The sequence below is a fragment of the Mus musculus genome, chromosome 19 (assembly GCF_000001635.26).
Source record: "Mus musculus strain C57BL/6J chromosome 19, GRCm38.p6 C57BL/6J".
NCBI classification, from domain to species: Eukaryota; Metazoa; Chordata; class Mammalia; order Rodentia; family Muridae; genus Mus; species Mus musculus.
In genome coordinates this window covers 51,357,675-51,379,846 of record NC_000085.6, presented here as the reverse complement: position 1 = coordinate 51,379,846, position 22,172 = coordinate 51,357,675, and positions in this window count along the sequence as shown.

The window sequence follows — 22,172 nt, the reverse complement described above, 5'->3', positions numbered from 1 at the left end:
TACAAGGCAGTTCTTTGCTATGTATGTGCCAAAGACTAGCTCATGTATGCACTTTGGTTGGTGGCTTAGCCTCTGGGAGCTCTTGGGTGTCCAGGTTAGTCAAGACTATTTCAATTCTTATGGGGGTGCCAACCCATTCAGCTCCTTCAATCCTTCCCCTAACTCTACCAAAGAAGTCTCTGACCTCAGTCTAACAGATGGCTGTAAGTATTTCAGTCAAATGATGGTAGAGTCTCTCAGAGGACAGCCATGCTAGGCTCCTGTCTGTAAGTACTGCATAGCATCAGTAATAGGGTCAGGCTTCAGTACCCCAGCCCCCATAAGATGGATCCCAAGTTGCATTGGTCACTGAATAGCCTTTCCTTCAGTCTCTCCTCAATTTATATCCCTGCATTTCTTATACACAGGGACAATTCTGGGTTAGAAATTTTGATGTGGATAGGTAACCTCATCCCTCCACTTGGGACCCTATCACTGAAGGTGGTCTTTCCTGGTTCTCTCTGCACTGTTGGGGATTTTTGCTAAAGTTATCCCCATTGAGTCTTGTTCGTCTCTCACATCTTAGGTCTCTGAGAGTTTTTAGAGCCCACCCTGCTACCATCACCAACCCCCAGAAACTGAATATTTTTATTCATTTTTTCTGGCCTCTGGTCTTCTCTCCTTTTCCCTGCATATTTGACTCTGACTCCCTTTTACTCTACCCTTTCCCTCTCCCACCCAGGTCCCACTCTCCCTCTGCCCTTCATGATTATTTTGTTCCCCCTTCTAAGTGGGAATGAAGCATCTAGAGCAATTAGACAGCAAATAGAGATCAAGTAGATACAAATTGGAAGGGAAGAAGTCAAAGTATCACTATTTGCAGATGATATTATAGTATACTTATGTGACTGCCAAAATTCTGCTGGAGCACTCCTACAGCTGACAAAGAACTTCAGCAAAGTGATTGGATATGATTACCTCAAACAAATCTGTAGCCTTCCTTTATGCAAATGATACACAGGTTGAGAAAAATTAAAGAAACAATAGCCTACACAATAGCCACAAATGATATAAAATATCTTGATGCAACTCTAATCAAGCAAGTGACAGATCTGTGTGAGAAGAACTTCACACACTAGAAAACCAAATCACAAATATAAGCCATGTACCCAGTGAGTTTTAGGATCCTAATACCATTATTTTTTAATGGTTGTTCATTGAAGAGCCAAACTAGCTATACAGTCACTATGACTACCTTACTCTGAGGTCCAATGCTTTACACATATAGCCATCCAGAAGGTTTGTCAACACATTGAAAGGTTATGTGCCCCTCTTTGGGTGTCAACATCAGTATATGTAGGATATTCACTGATGCTGTACACCTCTCACAAAGTCACCAATTTTGTTAATGTTGCTGGTTCAGATAATAATTGGACACTGATGACTTAAATGTTTGCTGAGTGATCCTTTTCCCTTGTGCTGATAAATGGCCAGTAGGTGTGTTTTTCTAATGTTTGTTTTCTGAGTACAGAAAGTACATAGCACTTTCACTAGCACTGAAGTAGAAAGAAGATAAAAGAATAAGAACATCACAAACGAGGGCAATTATTCAGGAGATCTGAAGCACTGGGAAGCAATGGGAAAATGCAAATGGACAATGAAAAATACTGTATATTCTAGGCATGGGCAGAGATAGTTCTTACAATATTATTCCATGCTGGTTTAATCTAAATGAAACATAAAAGTGGAGATCAGCACCTACTCTCTTACATTGGTGTTACTTTCTATTGTGGACTTCATGAGTCAGTATATGCATGAGGATATGACTCCGTAAGGGTCCAGCTTGGTGAGTAATTCAGCTTTCTAAGAAGATGAGATGGAAAACCAATACAGTCTCAGAGGATGACCTCAGAATAACAGCTTAGGGGAATCACTTGGCTGAGTGAGCCATCTCCAGCAGCAGCTTGCCATCATCCTCAAGGCCCCATTCACCCACTTTCTGCAGGGGTCATCCTTCATTTATGTTGATGGATAGTCCTCTAACATACTTACTGAGTTTCATCTGAGGGTAATCAAGCTAAGATTTAGTACCCTTGAGTCACTAGGATAATTTTAAATTCAAATAATGCTTCAGATAAAAATAGAAGAGGCCAGTGTAACCATCAGGAGAAATGAAGACTGACACTTTAATTTCTCTAAATACAGTAAGCAAATGGACTGTCAGCCCATTGACTGGTGGGCTGTCTTAGGTAGAATATAATAGACTAATAGAGAAATTTAATACAACATATATTCTTGTACAGCTTTACCTTCAGAAACCAGGAAAATATTCTTCTGGGAAAGAACAACCAGCTTCATTTTGTTTCCTACCCTTGCCCAGGCTTTAAAGCAGTCGGCAATGAGTTGATTTATCTACTACCTCTTTAAGCCTGAAGATAAGCCTGCTTATCAAAGCACCCACATTTCTTCTAGATCACATCTCATGTACTTCTTATGGAAGTGACAAAAAAAAATGACAGGATCTACACAGAACCTGTGCTGTTCTCAAATTTTCATGTATTTCAATTTCTAATGAGTTTGTGGGTACAACAGAGACCAGATATTGCTGAGGAAAAATAAAGACTATATTCTACGTCTACCAGATAGTTTTGTGGCAAAGACTAGGATCTTGTAATTAATTTTCTAGACCGTTTTTATCTGGCATATAGGTCAGGAGTCATTCAGAAGACAAATTGTGACACTTTAGATGTTGGGGAAAGTGATATACTTGGGAAAGTTAGAGGTTTTTTGTCTTTTTACTTTTAAGTCGGAATCTAATTGAAAGAAGACTTCTGTGTTGTGAAGTAAGTAATTTAGGGAGGGCTGAGATGTTCAGCCACCTGAGTTATGCATATTTGACCTGTTTCCTAATTTAGAGCACATACATCCAAATGTATGCTACTGTCCTTCAACTCCGGCAGGCTGTATAGGATGATGGGAGCAATAACTAAAGCTACAATTTATTAAATCTTTTTCTATCAGACACTAAGACAGGTTTCTTACATATTCTAACTGATATTTGCATCTTGGGCAATCTTCAATATGTGGATAATAAGAATATGCAGAGATTAAATAATTTCTCTTTTCTTATTTTTCATTTATTTAATTGTTTTTGAGATGCAATTTCTTTATGTAGCCTTGGCTGTCCTGAAAATTGCTCTGTAGACCAGCTGGCCTGAAACTCATTGATTATACCTGCCTCTGTGTGTGCCACTGCCATCTCACTAAATAATTTTTACATGCAAAACCATGTTTACAACATTTACTATAGAATTGAGACATTTATTTATTTATTTACTTACTTGCTTACTTTTATATATTGAGCCACTTGCACTTATATATGTGTACTACATGTGTGTTTGTGTGATACCTGCAGCATCTAGAAAGAGGCCTCAGAATCCCTAGAAATGGAATTACAGAATGTTGTGAGCTCTCATTTGAACGCTCAAAACCAAACCTGAGTCTTCTGTAAAAGCAGCAATTGTTCTTAAACATTGAGCAAGCTTCCTAAACCTGTGCTGTTATTAAACAACACCATCATTCAAGATATGTAGTTTACTTATAAAATGGGTTAAGAATAAGGTGTGTGTGTGTATGTGTTTCAAACTTTTCAATTTGACCGACTTAAGGAATATTCACAGGGGTGATATATTATTTCTAAGCCGACATCATAATGTTTTTGTCTATGAGAGTGTTTCTGGAAGATATTGGCATTTGGATTGTTATACTAAGTAAAATCTATCATTGCCTATGTGGGTGGGAAGTCTACAACCCATTAAGAGGAGATGTAGAACAAAGCATTAATTCATACTTCCTGAGATGAGGTTTACATCTGCTTTCTAGATAAAGACAGATAACAGTGTTCTGGCATTTTAAAAGAGTATTGTTTTTATCCAAGAAACTTGATTCTTAAGGAAGATTCTTTTGTTCATGGGGCTAGGGGTGATATTTAAATAGTTCCCTAAATTAGCATATAAAATGTCTTTAAAATATGAAATATATTGAACTATATTGAACATTTATTTAAGGGATGGTAGCATTCTAGTATTGTGTGACAAGTTATCACAAATATAGTAGTTCAAATATCTATTAATTATGTTGATGTATAGGTTAAATGGTTCCACAACAAAAGAGATGTCAAGACTAAGGTCAAGATATTGATTAGAGAGTTAGGTCTTAACTGCACCAAGGATCCTTTTCTGTTCTCAGTGTTGCTGGCAATATTCCTTTCACCACAATTGCATGACCAAGGTACTGCTTTTTATCTTACTGGAACAGTTCAAGGCTCTCAGTGGTTCTCAGTCTGTGGGTTATGACCATTTTGAGGGGTACATACCAAATATCCTGCATACCAGATATTTACATTACAATTGATAGTTATGAGATAATTTTATAATTGGGGGTTCCCACAATGTGAAGAATTGTACTAAAGACTTGTAGCCTTAGGAAGTTGAGAAGCACTGCCTTAGGCAGTCACGTGAGGCTATTTGCTTTCTCCTGATAATCAGAAGCACATCTGTCTATCAACAGATGTCCCATTCTGTCTCCGACAAAGAATCTTATATAATGTTATACAACCATGAAGAGATTAATCCATCATCATTGTTCACCAAATATAATACAAGATCACCTGAAGACTAACTGTCCTATCACATTTTCTGTTTTTTATGTAGAAGGGAATGATCAAACTCAAGTCCCTTTCCTTACAAGATATGCAAGCTACTTCTTGATGTAACTCCTAAGACCATTGATACATTCTGGAAGATTGTGTTACCTGTACATTTCATTTTGATATCTCATGATGTGCAAACTAATACTGATAATTATAGGAGGAACAGTTAAATTAGGCACTAATCCTACCGAAAATAATGGAAAAACACAGCAGTGTTCTGTTATGACACTGAAAGTTCTGAATTTTCATATGGGCATCTGAAAACAACTTTAGGGAAAAGAGAATGTGCTTGGCTTGAGTTTGTAAGGGGAAATGGAGCCACCTGAAGATGGAGAAGTCGGTTGTAGAGAAGTTCTGCATAGAAGACTAGCCTCAATGCAGAGCTGCATAATCAGTGCTTTTCTTTTTGCTTAATGGTACTTATCCTTCATGATGTTTTAGATTTCTAGAAGAAAGTAACCTTTTTGAAATATACATTAAGCAAGTACAATTTATGCTCTATGCTTAGTAACTCTTTACTTTGTTTTGATTGTACAATTAACTAATGCATCTTTAAAGTTTTTGTTCCTGAATTTTATGCATATCTACACTGTATGTTGATAAAATCCACCTGCCAAAATTCTGTCCCTTCCAATTAGTCAAATATTCCCACAAACCCTCACTTTTCACAGTTTGTCACAGCCTTTTGATCTTCCAAATTCAGCTGAGGGCTGCCTTTTCTGGGAATCCTGCTTAGTTTCACCTAATCTAGTGCATCTACCCATGAATCTCTGTGCTCATTGAAAGTTGGTAAGATGTAATGTTCCGACTTGTGAGTTTTTCACAAGTTTCAGGTTTCAAAAGTGTACCTGTTAAAAGACCTGGTTCAAAATGGCTATGAAAAGCAGATTAATTCCACTTTCCAATTATCACAGTTTTAAATGTTATGATGATTTGATTCCTAGGGAATCCTAGTGTTCCCTTTCTCTGGATTAGGCACATTACCAAGTTTTATTTGTTGCCTGTAGGATTTACCTTTTTCCTCATAAGATGGCCTATACATTTTTTGATCTTGAAGACTCTACTATTATGTAACATCCTTGTTCTAGGTGTTTTCTCTGTATTATGCACCTTGTTCTTTTGACTCTAAATTGTGCTTTGCAATCCTTCTGTCTAGTGCAGAGATGCCTTCCCCACTGACCCTTTCCATTGCTTGTGTCTCAGCTCTAAACTTAGCTCCCCACAGAAGCTCATCATGAGTATTACTTTTTCTTCCACTTCCCAAGCATGCTTTCATTGACATGTTATTATGAATTATCATATCAGCTCATTGCTTACTATCTGATATTTTCTGCCTAGAACATATACTGTCAAGACAGAAATATTATTTGTCTCATTTACTCCATTTTTCTTCGGGATATCATAGTATAATTACAATATTTTTCACTTCTCTTTTCTCTCTCCAAACCCTCTCATATACACTCCTTCATTCTCCTTAAAACACAGGGCTTCCTTTTTTAAAAATTTAATTGTTATTGCATGTATTTGTGTATGCATATGACCACACCACATACACACACACACACAAAGTGTACATATAGTTTATTGCATTGTGTGTATGTATTTATATATAATATATAAATATACACAATGGTGTATGTATGTGTATATATACATATATAAACATATATATGCACACATATATATACACACACACACACATATATATATATATATATGTTACATGTATATGTGCATATATATAAACACACACACAGATATACATATATACATACATACATATATATATATATATATATATATATATATATATATATTCCTAAATATAACCTTCTGAGTCTAGTCCATATAATGCTACTTGTAAGTATGCTTTCAGGATTGACCATTTGGCCCTGGACCACCAATTTGTTTGCTCTTACCTGAGGAAGGCCAACTGCATTACTCACAGATGTCCTGAATTGCTTATAGTTATTTGTGTAGATTTGTTTGAGAACAAGACCTGACATATTGTAGGTCCTTGATATTTGTGTCATTTTAATAACTGAAAACAACATTATAAAACAGAACTATTTCCTACTTTACCAACCCATCTGGTTGTTACAGGAAAATAATAGACAGAAATGGAAACTTAGACAAATTATGGCCGAATGGAAATGCTAAATCCAAACCTTGGTTATAACTCAGCATAACTATTTGCCAAAATTATGGCCCTACATGAGAAATGCATTGAGCTCATACACAGTTAATTTATTTACTTTCCTAAATATCACATTTATCAGAAGAGAAAACTCTTTCTTCTTTCTCTTTCTTATGTCCCTCACTGCAAGAAGTACCTTAATTCCCTGCCATTCATTTGGCTGTTGAAGCCACAAATGCATAAACAAGCTTTGGCATTTAAACAATAGTGACATTTACACTGCATTCTCAGATTCCACTTTCAAGAATAAGAGACCTGTTTGTGAACTATAGAGAGTAGGGCAGTTAGTCTCCCCTTTTCATTAAATTAATAATAAATTAAAAATGATATGGTAACACAATTTCTAGGCATCAAAAATATATTCTATTCCGGTTTTATGATCTCCAAAGAATTATTTTTGGCTTTGAACTTTTTGGTTGCTCTTATTTGGAAGCTTAAACTTCTGAGTTTTAAAAGGGATGACAAAAACAAAATATTTGTCTTGTTTCTTATGAAGCTGATCACAATCTATTGTTTCATAAAGATCAACCCTGGTTATATACTAAACACAGCCTTTGGTTGATTAAACATGACACAGATACAGATACAATTATAGTTTTTCAAATTATATTAACCAGTAGGTTGGAAAAATGCCAACTTAACCTCTCTTCTGGGAGAATAGAAATCAATCAAAATCAGAAAATCCAGTTAGATTGATACAAGAAGCCTAACTCAACTATCCTAGTGAATAAATGCATGTTACCATTTTTCTGCCTCTTACTAGAAAGCTAATCAATTAAAGCCTGGATTCTGCCTGAAGGTGTGAGCTAACTACTGTCTTATAATAAATGTTAGCCTTTATTCTTCCCTTATAAAACCATGTGAACTGGGAAATACCACTCAAACTTCTGAAGAAATATCATGGATATCACGGAAGCATGTTCCAACAATCCTCAGACATTTGGGAAAAAGAAATTTATAGAACACGTCTGACTTCTTTTGTTATTTTTGGAGAGAAAGGAAAGGAAACACATGGAAAAGGTTACTAATTTCATTTTTAGTGGAATGAGTGAAAGATTTGCTATGCTGAAGTATACATACTAGCTATCAAAGTGAATGATGACCATCTTCTGCTCAGAAGGACCGGGCATGATGGCTCATGCCTTTAATCCCAGCACTTGGGAGGCAGAGGCAGGTGAATTTCTGAGTTCGAGGCCAGCCTGGTCTACAAAGTGAGTTCTAGGACAGCCAGGGCTACACAGTGAAACCCTGTCTCAAAAACAAAACAAAACAAACAACAACAAAAAACACAGAAAGAAGAAAAGGCATGGTCTAGGAGGATATCTAAGAGACACTCCTAGAAGGGAGTCTTTGGAATAGAGTCTCGGCTATGATACAGCCCAAACTTTGACTCTGATGTAATCTATCTCACTGAGATACTGACAGATGTCCATCAACCCCTGTTTCCTCAAGTTGTTTGTAATAACATAATGGCTGTGTCCTGACAGAGCATTTGACCATTTGGGGGTATTGCTGTTATTTTTCTGAATTTTACATTGTGAAGAGAAGCATGTAGGACTCACAGATAGAATATATATATATATATATATATATATATATATATATATATATATATATATATATGTATGTCTCATACTTGTCTTAATTAGAGTTTCTATTGCTGGGAAGAGACACTGTGACCATGACAATTCCTGTAAAGGAAAACATTTAATTGAGGCTGGTTCAGTTCAGAGGTTTAGTGCATTGCCATGGCAGGAAGCATGGCAACATGCAGGCAGGGCAGATATGATGCTGGAGAGTTTTGCATTTAGCTCCACAGGCAGCAGGAAGAGAAAGTACTTGATCCTAACCTGGGTTTCTGAAACCAGGAAGTCCACCCCTAAGGACATACTTCTTCCAACAGGTCATACTTACTCCCACAAGGCTAATCCTCCTAATAGGGTCACTCTCTATGAGTCCATGGGGGCTATTTTCTTTTTTTATGATCTTTAATCTTTTTATTACACTCTAGTCATTGTCCCCCTCCTTTTCTGCCATCTGACAGTTTCTCATCCCATTCCTAGTCCCTGTTTCCAAGAGGATGTCCCCACCCTCAAATTCCCCCACACCCAGCCAGACCTCCCCATTCCCTGGATCCTCAAATCTTTCAAGGATTAGATGCATATTCTCTCATTGAGGCCAGACCAGGCAGTCCTCTGCTGTATATGTGTTAGGGACCTTGAACCAGCTAGTGTATGCTGACTGGTTGATGCCTCAGTGTCTGAGAGATCTCCAGGGTCCAGATTTGTTGAGACTGCTGGTCTTCCCATAGGATCACTCTCCTCCTCAGCTTCTTCCAACCTTTCCCTAATTCAACCACAGGGGTCTCTGATATCAGATCACTGGTTGGGTGTAAGTATCTGCTTCTATCTCAGTCAGATGCTTGCTGGCCCTCTTGGAGGGCAGCCATGCTAGGCTCCTGTCTATAAGTACATCATAGCATTAACTACCACAACATTTAGAATTGTAATATTTCTGTTTGTTGGGGAATATGTCTACTGTCTACTGATGTAAAGCCAGTCAATAATTAAATACCATCCCAAATAGAACACATTCGGGAATCATTATTCACGCTGTCTTTGGGTGTGGTACACCTAAGGTTAGTAAGGAGTCTCACCAGTTGGTGGAAGATCGAGTTCAGCAGTATTGCTTGAGCAGTTTTATTCTGCAGTGATATCACCCTGATAATGAACAGTTGCACATCAGCATGGTGGCTCCTTTGAAAGAAGGATTACTAAGTGTTGTGGATATCCCTGGGGCTAATTATAGGTGATGTTAATTCCATTCTCCTGTGAGTGTGAACAAGGAGTGAGTCAGCTCTCAGGTGATTTCCTGTAAACCTGTTTCCCACCTTAATTTGTAGAATAAAGGAGAGCTGATGATTGGGCAGGTAAAAGGGAAGGTGGAGCAGAAGGAAGGAAGACGAACAGAAAATGGAAGAGGGAGAGGAGGCAGAGGAGGAGGAAGAAGGAGAAAAGCAGAGCAGAAGCACATGGCCTGGAGAAACAAGTTCTAAGGGGTCTCATAAGCTGTGGAAGATGGTAATGTAGCGGTAGATCTGCCCCATCCAGGCGCACAGCAGGTAATCATATGAACTGTGTTGTGTTTTCATCGCTGGGGCACATTTGGGAGGAGATTTACCACAACAACTAAGAACCTTTTTTTTTCCCCCATTATAGGAGGTATAAGTTAATAAACTTGGAATTCCATTGCCTGAAACACCGCCACTGGTTGCCTTTTTCTTATATCCCTGCTCTTAGCCCTATGTTCGATGATCCTCTTATCTTTACTATCACTGTATCTCCTTCTAAGTCTCCTTTCAGATTTATGTGACTGTTAACTATTTTATGAGTTCTATAACACTCAGCAGATACTGTATATTTTCCTGTTAAACATACAGTTATTTCCTACATTATATTTACTTTCACACTGTCTTTTCTTCCCAACTAAATGCTACATTTATCTAAGGCTATTTCAATGTTGCTTTATACAGGACAAGAAGTTAGGGGTTCAATCCAACATTACGTAAATCATCATGCTGCAAGGATTTGATGGACATCTTTTTATGAGCATTCGTCCATGTTAAATGACTTTAGACACACTCATCAAAATACGTGTTAATTATATATTAATAATAAAGTTACTCATTTTCTTTTCTGTAAGGTTACTAAATAAAGGAGTGATCTTTTCTAATATCAAAGTTCCTCTATAGAGTAATTGAAATTTTTCTACATATACCAAGGGAAATTTATAATACTATATTCTTTCTAACATCTGGGAGACATGGACTTATTCATCACATCTGAATGTTAGAATTAATATGAACTTCTCAAATATACTTTGCCTTAATAATTTTTGTTTTGTGGCATTTTTGTTCAATTAAATATTGGCCCATGTAGATATAATCTTCATATGTGGTTATCATAGATTGTAATGGGACTTTCTCTGGACTTTCCGTGAGCTTTGATATTGACTTGGAGGCTTCCATTATAGTTTAAAACTTAAGACATTTGCTGAGACATTCCCCAGCTACTATTTAATTTTACCAACATACATTGCCTTGCAACCATCATGTGGCTATCTCTATACCTTACCATCGGGTGGTGGGAGGGGCACAGAGCTGTATGCATCCAGATATGTAGGCCCAAGGCAGGGGAAAGTGATCTTCCTTATGTCAATCAGTCTCAGGAAAAGATTTCCAGGGTTTGGACATACTTTGACCCCACTCTTGCATCAGGCCTGATCTTCTTAGCCACACATCTTGCCCTTTTGGTTTTATAAAGGAAGGGATTCATCAAAGTCATCTCCCTGGAGGTTTGGAATGATTTACTATTGAACCAGAACCTAATTGGCAGTGATTTTGCAATACTATTTATCTGTCATTTTAGAAATTGGATGAGACAGAGGCCAGGAGGAGGACCTCAGTGGCCATTATGGGGCCAAGTAGGAAAGAATCCAAGTGACCAGAGGGTTTGAGTACTGAGTTTTCGATGTTTCTGGGGTGTAGAAAACTTGGAAAGCTTGCCAGACATCCTTAAGCACCTGTATATTTTGTTCTACTAACCCAGATTCATTAACACAGACATAGCATCTCCTCCAGTAGAACACAAGTCCCTCCCTGTTCGGTAAGTCCACAGCTCTCTGATTTTGTAGAACAACCCCTGCTAGGGAGGTGATCTGTCATTCAGGGACTCATGAGTGTCTGTGATGAAAGTCATTGCCTGGTCAAGCTTATTCTAGAAGTCACCAGCCAGATGATGTGTTTGGAAGAGGGCTGTTCCAGCAGCTCCTATGTTGCCCCATGAGATGCTGAGACCTAAAGCCCAGTCTGACAAGCAAAGGGACAAAGACTTCCCTTTTCTTTTGATCCCCTCCCAACTGTAAAGCAAGTTCTTTGAGCTCATAGAAATAAACCTGGAGAACAATCACTATGAAAGTGCAAAAACCTTGAAAAAGGAATTTAATGCAGGAACTGGCACTTTTTCAGCAACAGAGAAGAACACGTGGGTTAACACATATTGACTTGATGACAGTCAAGCCAGAGGGAATTGGAGACCTTGGGGGGTTAGTGCCCATAGTTTGCAAAGCTGAGGTAGTAATAAGGGATATACAAGAGGGGCATGTTTTTATTATCCTCTGAAGCTGAGCAAGAGGGATATGGGGAAGCAGGCTTGAAGCCCTTTTTATTTGTGTGTAGACATGAATGGAATTCATTTGCTAGCTCAACAGAGACTGTTGAACAGTTCTGTAGAGGCAGTCTGATAAGTGAGGGCGTTTTCCTCAGATACCAGACCTGGCAGAGGACCTTAAGACCTGATGTGTGGGTTGTAGAGGGAAGTGGATCCTCCCTGAAAGAGGCTGGAGACATGGATGAGCAGAGGGGAAAGTGGATGGGTCTAATTTAACAAGGAATCTTAAAAACCAGAGAAGCAAATTAACACAGAATATACACTGAGAAAAGATTTAAAGGCCCATTGACTTCTTTGAGGGCTCAAAAATAGTGTACAGTTCCTTACATGGTACAAAGTGATGGAGGCAACTCTCTGAATTGAATAATAGGGGGGGCTTGTATCCAGGGGAGTAGTATATTATTGTCACATTCTTCTCTTTCCTCTATCAGTAAATATCAATGGGGTCCTGATGATAGGCTTCTTTGCAAAGAGCCCAGGGGGTGGCCCCACAACCGTGGTAGGTCAGAAACCCATATTTCCTTAGGATAATGATTATCAATTTATCCCAAGAATCTTATTAGACTAATAGCAAAGCATGAGTGATTTCTGAGCAGTCATTGAATATTGGAGAGATAGAAAAGGGGGTACCAAGGATATCAGGTTCTTTTCCTAAGGTTTGAAGAGCTATATCCTTGCTGTTTCTAATCATAATGGCGAGTGTATTCACCTCAATAAGAATTCTAGGTGTACTGCCCAAGGGTTGTGGATCCATTCTTGCATTACCTGGGGCTGCTACAGTGCTCCTATGAGAGAAGAGGAGGAGTTGAAAAAAAAAAACTGTTTGGACATTGTTGGATCATACCTAACAAGTGCTATGAATTAATGACATCTACAGCTTCAATTGCCTCAGAAGAGAGAGCTCAATGGGAGGAGAGGTTTTTATCTCCCCTTAGGAGAGCAAAGAGAGGCTGTAGGGTTCTTGTGGGGAGGGAAAACCATGGCCAAAGCCAATTGAGTTTTTCCAAAAGGTTTTAGAGGAAGGCAGGAGTTAAGGTTTGGGGGTTGGAAAGAGTAGGTTTAAGAGGGCTTACAGGGACTAAACCACCAACAAAAGAGTACACATGTAGGGACCAATGGCTTCAGCTGCATATGTAGCAAAGGATTACCTTGTCTGACATCAAGGGGAGGAGAGGCCTTTGGTCCTGTGATGGCTGGGTGACTCAATGTTGGGGAATACCAGGATAGGAAAGTGGGAGAGGATGGGTAGGTGGGGGAAAGCCCTCATAGAAGCAGAGGAAGAGGGGATGGTATGGAAGTTTTCAGATAGGCAACCAGGAAAGGGGATAACATTTGAAATGTAAATAAAGAAAATATAATAATAATAATAATAATAATAATAATAATAATAATAATAATAATAGAGGGCTTAGTGGGGTAAGGGGAATTTCTGTACTCAAGGACTATTTGCCTTGGGGTAGGACTGCCTACTCATATCAAAAGGCCAGACCAGAGCTGTAAATGGAGAATATTGAAACACAAAGGTTTGGCAGTCTTATGGGTAGAGAGGAATAGAGAAAAAGTAGTTTTTAATGTCTACTGTTAAGAGAGGGACATTGGCAGATATGGTGGAAACAAGCCCCCTTTGGGGATACCCCCAAGCTCTCATGGTTTTATTAACAGCCCTTAAATATTGTAGCAGTATCTATTCCCATGACAAATACAGGAGTATTCCGTGGACTGGGAGAAGGGGCAAATGTGTTGAATGAAGCTGGAGTTTTTCTTTTTCTAACTGAGTCCATTAAGTTTCTCTCACGATGGAGACTACTGTTGAACCCATATAGTCCCATTGGAGAGCCAGTTGAAGCAGTGAATGTTATATTTAGCAGTAGCTCTTAAAAGTGCGGATAACCCAGGGAAGGGTTTTTAAAGTTTTCATGAGTGTAACTACCCTTATGGGTATAATTATTGGAATAACCACGTACTGTTTTGTAATTTTTCTTTATTGGTTGACGAGTGAGAGTAACTTTAAGGGATTCCAGGATATCTCTTCCTTGAAGATTGGTGACAATGTTGCCCTCAAGTGGGCATATCATGCCCTTAGACCCATTAGGCTCTTTCCATTGTGGAGGCTAGGTTGGGATTAAAAGCATGGGAAGAGCCTCCCACACCCAGAAGTGGAGCCCACAAATTAGCTCTCAGTCTGTGGGATCTCTTGTTTTAAAACTGTTTTTTTTTCTGCTCTAGTGTCAATAAGACACTCAATAATGCCACCTATTCTAATGGTTATTTTTGCGTGGGGGCCTTCTGAGAGCCTGGAACCCCTTTTAAAACCTCTATGGGAGCAGGTTTCCCTCTTACTGTTAGGGATGAGGCTTGCCCTATTTTAAATAGAAAGGCTTCAGTGGCTTGCCATCCTTGTCATAATGGGAGTGGCACTCTCTTCAGTGGAAGATGCCTTATGGCATCGGGACATACTATCATGGATGGGGTGACATTTCTGGTGGAAGGAACCTCATTAGGATATTCACCACTCTAATGTCCCTTTTTGCTACATTTAAAGCAGGCAATTGTTTTGTTTTGCTTTGCTTTGCTTTGCTTTGCTTTGCTTTGCTTTGCTTTGCTTTGCTTTGCTTTGCTTTGCTTTGCTTTGCTTTGCTTTGCTTTGTTTTGCTTTGCTTTGCTTTGCTTTGCTTTGTTTTTATCGCTGTGGCAAAGGCCTGAACAATGGGAGCATCCTGACAGGATGCTGTCTCTTTATCCTCAGTGACTAAAATCCATCTATCATAGTGTTCATCTTTGAGGCCTTGTGAAGCAAGCCTGTACTCAGCAGCCATACCCTCACAAATGATGTTTCTAAGACTGTGGTCTCTGGCTGCAGGACCAGGAGTTTTTCTTTCTAAGCTTGTTTTGTTGTTTTGGTTCTAAGAATAAAGTCAGAGAGAGCCTCTTATGTTTTTTTTGTTGTTGTTGGTTTTTTTTTTTTTTTTTTTTTTTTTTTTTTTTTTTTTTTTTTTTTTTTTGTCGGAGACAAAGCAGAGAAGAGTGGGGTCTTATGAGGTAGATGTTGGACTGATTCTGCCTGAGCCTAGAAGCTCCCAGAAGGATACCTGGCCTTAATGCCCTCTGGCTGTGCTACCTATTGAACTCCCACGAAAAAGCCTTCCTGGCTGAAAAGCTCCTCAGAGCCCCCATGTGATATCGCTTCTGCATTGATTCTCTCTGATTTGTTGGATGCATTTCTCTACCTATTGTAGGAAAAGGAAGCTGAATGTCGCACCAATCCTGGGAGGTATTTGACTTTGGAGGAAGGATTTAGTCCAAGGGGCATGGAATCTGTCCTCCTTGGCTGCCTATTTGATCTCTTGTAAGTCTTCACCTGATAAGAATACCAATTTAGGGGCAAATCTGGGTGGGGTGTATAACAACCAGGAATGGTTGGATGTCTGGATTTGCAGCAGAATCTTGGAAGTTGCAGAGCTGCTTGGTAGTGAACAGAGGGGCAGAGGGAGGAGTGCCAGTCAGTTGCCTGGTAGCCTATGGAGTCAAGGAAGAGTACAAGGCAGGTTAGGTGTGGTCAGAGTGTATTGTTGCAACTGAGGAAGCAACTGTGCTGTGAATCTCCTCCATGGCTTTTTCCAGGGACACTATATCTGCAATTGGACTGTCGTCCTATCATCATCAGAGTCATCTTTGGGAAGCTTTCCTCCTGGCTGTCTTGGAATTTGGCAAGAAAAGTGCCACAAGTTCATTTATCAGTTTTAGGACCATGCACCAACAACTAGATGACTGTCTTTAGGACATATTCCCTAAAGGAGTGGATTTCCCTTTGACTAAGATTCATGACACTGGTCTTAAGTAACACCCAGAGCCCTCCAGCTCGGGATTCTTTTGATGAGATGCTATATTTCCCATCACAGAAAAGGTCCGAAAGGAACTTTCCTATAGCTGCACAGCTTGTGTCGGGGATTCCCTAAGTCCCCAAACATAAGACCTACCCACAGTTTTCAGAAGAAGTCTGTGATTGTCCTAATGACTCTTAAATGGTCATTGTGTAACCATTTTTTTCTTTTATTGTTATTGTTTGGTTGGTTGGTTTTGAGGGTTTATTTTGAGGGGAAGGGGTAGTTTGTTGTTATTGTTTTGTTCTGTTGTTTTGTTTTGTTTTTCTGACACCCAAATTGGCTGTCAGGGTCTGAGCAAAGGGTTACAGGTTTTCGAGTATTGCCAAAAAATATTATTGGCTAGAAAGTGTCAGTCACCCCTTCACTGTATGCAGTTATATTCAATGGAGTAAGCCAAAAGTATGAGAAAGAAGGGAAGGGCAAACCAGCACTTCTTGTAGCAGAAAGGGAGGATTAGATGAGGCCAATCGATGTTCCCTGAGTGGGAGGGAGTGGCCATCTTCTTCATGGGTGTTCTGGTGGTCTTCTAGGGAGTCCCACATTTGCAGAGCCAGCTGTTATGCCAAGCCCTGCTTCTCCACCCATACTGACATGGTCCCAACCAGTGGATCATGAGAGGTGAATACCAGTAAGACTGAAACAAATGGCTAGGGCAGGATGAAGGGCAATGAGACCAGACTCTTGAAAAACAGGCTTCATGGAAGTGTCTCTTTTAGTTGGAGTGAGAGGAACAAAGGCTATTTAAACCTTTGAGGGTGAGTCTGCATCATTGACTAGGGCCAGAGGCCACAGGTTGCCTCATTTGCATGAGGAGGAATTACAGGTGCTGATGGACCCTACCTTATAGGAGGAAAAGGACATTTAACCTGACTACCAGCTACATGATCTCCTTGGGCATACAAAGATCTGGGCCACAGGGCTATGTGAACTGGACCATGCAGACCCTGGGAAGCAGTGGAGGGATCTTACTCCTGCCTCTCTCAGGATGAGATTTCTGGGGTTTGGACATGTCTCTACCCTACTCTATCTCAAAGCCTGCTCCTCCCAACCCCCTGGCTTCCATGTCCCCACAGATTTCCCCCAATATCTCCATCTGTTAGTCCAAGAAATAACGTTGTCTCTATCATCAATAACCTGCATATGATAAGAACAATTATGAGAACTATCAGGTAAGAATTCTGGTCACAGTGTCCAGTCCATATGTATTCGACAACCTTGGAGAAAGTAAAATAGTTTATGTCATAATATTTGACGAATTGTTGCATTTTCCTGGATGAATATGCCGAAGCACTATCAGTTTTAATCCGTAAGTTTACCCCATGTTAGCCATCCTTTCTAAGAAATGTGTCATTACAGAATCAGCCTTGTCAGAACTCAGTGCAGAACCCATTAAAATCATGAATGTGTATCAGTTGTATGGTGTATATACTTTATATCCATCTGCCACACTTCATTTCTTTAGTTACCTTTAGGGTTACTCACAGCAGGTAGCACAGCTTGGTTATGGAATGAATGAGTAGGAAAACTTTTTATGATTTCTTTGGCATGTCTCCAAATGTCACTCTATATATTACTTTACATATTATATAATTATATATTACTATATACTCTATATTTACAATATATTCTAATCTACATAAAATGAGGAGGTCTAACTCCTCAGGCTGGCAAACCTGTATGAGATCAAGCATGCATATATATATATATATATATATATATATGTTTTGAATTATCTGTAGTTGTATAAATAATTAAGTTAATTATGAATAATCTGGAATAATTTCAAAAATTTTATATGCAAAACAGCTCTTATGACTAATACCTCTTTTAATTTAGATAACATTGGCTTAATACCTGATGCCTTGATTGTGTTCAGTTTTGTAATAAAAGTTTAGCTCACTCCAATTTTCTTTCTCATAAAGGGACATTTAATTCTGAGTTATTTCTGCTATGAGGAAAAACAACAACAACAATAAAAAAAATTTTTTAAAAATCTGAATTTTATAGCAGCTTTGTTATTTCATCCTGCTTCAGCAACCCATGCCAGTCATTCCTGGAACTTAGATGTTGCCCATCAGCATTGGCAGGACCTTAGCAGAATGATCTGACAGGCATCTTGTAGGCAGAGAGCTCTGAGTTTCAACTGCCACCAATTCTTTTCTCTTGGGAAGCCTTTTTCCTTCCTCTATTACTACCATTTGTAATTCGGCGTTGCACCTCTCAGTCATCTCTTTCTCTATGTCTGCTTTAGCTTGCTCTTTCTTAGAGATTACAGAGAAAACTGTGATCATTATCAAACAGATTGTAATTAATTTTTGTTCCAGGTACCGGTTGTCAGATACTCATTACAAAATTCCATAGAGAGACAACCTCCGAACAATTCTAGATTGCCTTAAGGTGGGTGAGGAAGGAGGAATATTTACAAAATCAGCTGATGGGCCATAGAATGAATTGGCAATACAAGAATCCTGCCAGTACTCTCCCATCTGCTGGTACAGAATTAACAATTGAAATTACAGTGACACATCTTCATGCAGTGTGAAGAAATGACTGCCCCTACAATAGACAGGCTACCCTTTTGCTATGACTGATCTCTAAATACCAAAGAATTCAGAGTAAATCTCTGACTACTCTTCTTTGTTTGCCTCTTCATGGTTAAGCAGAAGAGACTACATTTTAGGAGTGTGAGCTAAACTACCCATCTGCCATTGTCCATATGTCAAGCAATCCTTTACTGTCCTACAGAATTTGCAGAGAACTTAGAATTCAAGGTTCATCTCTCTTGTTATATCTGTCATTAAGAACTTCAAGTTTAGGATTCTTCAAGTTATGTAAACATATATTTGATATCTTTCTTGTAAATCCCACAGCTTTACTTTCCTTCCTTCCTTCCTTCCTTCCTTCCTTCCTTCCTTCCTCCTTTCCTCCCTCCCTTGCTTCTTTCCTTCCTCCCTCCCTCACTTCTTTCCTTCCTCCTTCCCTCGCTTCCTTCCCTCCTTCCCTCCTTCCTTCCTTCCTTCCTTCCTTCCTTCCTCCCTCCCTCCCTCCCTCGCTTCTTTCCTTCCTCCCTCCCTTGATTCCTTCTCTCCTTCCCTCCTTCCTTCCTTTTTCCCTCCCTCCATTCCTTCCTCCCTCCCCCTTCATTCCTCCCTCCCCCCTTCATCCATCATCCCTCTCTCTCTTTCTTTCTTTCTTTTTTAAACACATTACATTTATTTTACAGTTACTTCTCTCATTTATAAGGTAGAAAAATGTTAAGGCCAAAACTAAAATTTTCTCATTAACTGCTGTCGTCGTTAAATTAGTGATTTATAATTTATTTATATTAACTTTAACTGGACAAAAAAATTTAGGGAGCATTAAGTTTGAATTTGATATTTAAAAATATGTGAAAAATGTTCTTATTGTAGGGAGTTTTCATTTTGAACTTTTGTCATAATAATAAGTATGAATCTAACATTATCAATTTACAAATGTATTTTAAAGATGAGATGATTTAAATCCTAAATGAAAATCACAAAATTCTGTAAGTGATCAATATGAGTGATTTAATGTATACATTTTGTAAGTGGTCAGTGTTAGAGTTCGCCGAAAGACCCTCACTCACAAAGACCACAGATATACTGAGATCACTGCAAACTGCAAGAGGATTATTGATCCAATGTATTCCCTCCCCCTCCCCCGGCACACAGGTAAGAGGAGATACCCTGAACAAACAAAGAACACACTTTTTATACCTTGTAAGGGGCAGATTTAGGCAACAGGGCTAGCTGACTTATTCTAGTTGGTGTAGCGAGTAACCCTTTCAGGCACTGGTTGGTTTGCATAGGGTGACTACCTTTGGCCTAGTCACTCACTCTGCCTGCCCTTATGGTTTTTCTCAGCATTGTTTAGTCTGCCAGCTTCCTTATCTGGCTCTGCATCTGGCCTGCTAGTGTAGTTTGGAAAGTCCTTTCAGAGGGGGAAGGGGCTGGGTGGTCTTGAATTTACTTTGGATTCTATAGTCAGTATGAGTAATCAAATGTATTCATTTTGTTTATGCCTTTTGTGCTCCAAATGTATTTGAAAATAAATAAAAGATAAAATTTGAAAGTTTTTTGAAATCTATTTCTATTTAAGAAAATATAGCAAGAAAGTAGTGAAGAACAAATAGTACATTTGTCTATTAGGGTTTTGAGTCTAACCTTTTAACTTCCAAACTATCACTGCTGAAATACCATGGTATAATACACCCTTGTAAACAGCACTATCACTTTAATTTATCCTCTAAAGTTAGAAGGATTTTATAGTCTCATGAGAAAACACCGTAATTATTTCATGATTGTTTTTGATTGAGAGAATATTTTTTCCATAATAATTCCTTTAAAATTCTATGGAATATTAAGCTAGAGAAAAGAAACACATTTCATGTTAAATGTCAAATGTAATTTAAAGCAAATCAAACAAACAAACAAGCAAAAAACAAAACAAAACCTTTTTAACTTATTTTCTCTAGTCAGAGTGTTTTACAACACTTACAACACACTTGTACTTTTTATGAATTTGAATATAACTTCCATGAAAATTAAGTTTAAAGAACATTGATAAGGGTTCTGGACTGATTTTGCTATATTCTCTGTTTATATCTGATAGTCATACTCCTTTCCATTTCTTAGTGGGACTCAATTGGAGAGAGTCTCTAAAGTGATAGTTAAGGTCTTTCAAGTAGTCCCTGATCGAACTTGATTGGTAGGTAGTCTTAGAAGAAAAAGAAATTTTTGGAGCTAGTAAGATATCTAGAACAAATGAAATTGTCACCAAGCTGAGTGACCTAAGTTCTGATCCTAGAAACCATATGGTATAAAACAAACAAGCAAACAAACAATAAAAGAAAACCTGATTCCTACTATTTGTCTTCTGACTTCCATGTGTGCATCATTGAATGAGTACCTTGACCAAATACACACATACAAAATCCAATAAAAACTTAAATATTCTTTATTAATTATTTTTACATTCCATATTTTATTCACCCTCCCCAAATCCACATCCTGTACCTCCTCCCTAACCATCTATCTCTATGTGGATGTTCCCAATCCCCACCCCACCTGACCTCTAAACTCCCTTAGGCTTCAGTATCTTGAGGGTTAGGTGCATCATCTCTGAATGAACACAGACCCAGAGGTCCTCTACTCTATGTGTGTTGGGGGCCTCATATCATCTGGTGTATGCTGTCTGTTTGGTGGTACGATATTTGAGAGACCTCAGGGATCCAGATTAATTGAGACTGCTGATCCTCCTACAGGAGTGCCCTTCTCCTCAGCTTCTTTCAGCCTTCCCTAATTCAACAACAGGGGGCAACTGCTTCTGTTCATTAGGTGGGTGCAAATATTTGCATGTGATTTTTTCAGCTGCTTATTGGGTCTTTCTTTTTTTTTTTTTTTTTTTTTTTTGTGAGCACTCCATAGCCTCCATATAGTGTCAGGCCTTGGGACCTCCCTTTGAGCTGGATCCCACTTTGGGCCTGTCACTGGACCTCCTTTTCCTCAGGCTCCTTTGCATTTCCATCTCTGCAATTCTTTCAGACAGGAAAAATTATGGGTCAGAGTTGTGACTGTAGGATGGCAACCCCATCCCTCACTTGATGTCCTGTCTTCCTGCTGGAGGTGGGCTCTTTAAGTTCTCTCTCCCTACTGTCATGCATTTCATCTAAGGTCCCTTCCTTTGAGTCCTGAGAGTCTCTCACCTCCCAGGTCTCTGGTGCATAGTGGAGGGTCCCCCCAACCTCCTACCTCCCAAGGTTGCCTGTTTGCTTTCTTTCTGCTGCCCTCAGGGCTTTAGTCCTTCAGGGTATCCTTTACCCTCACCCAATCCCATGTCAGGTTTCCCTCTCCACCCCACTTCCCTCCCTGTCCACTTTCCCTCCCAGGTCCCTTCTTTCCTCCCGAGTTGTGATAACATTTTTCTCTCTCCCAAGTGGGAATGAAGTGTCCTCCCTTGGGCACTTCAGCTTGTTGACATTTTTGAGTTCTGTGGACTGTATCTTGGGTATTCTGTACTTTTGGGGGGGGTGGAGCTAATATCCATTTATTAGTGAGTATATAAAATGCATGTATGTGACAAAGGAAATTGTTACCAAGGTGAGTGGCCTAAGTTCTGATCCTAGGACCCATATGGTTTAAAACAAACAAACA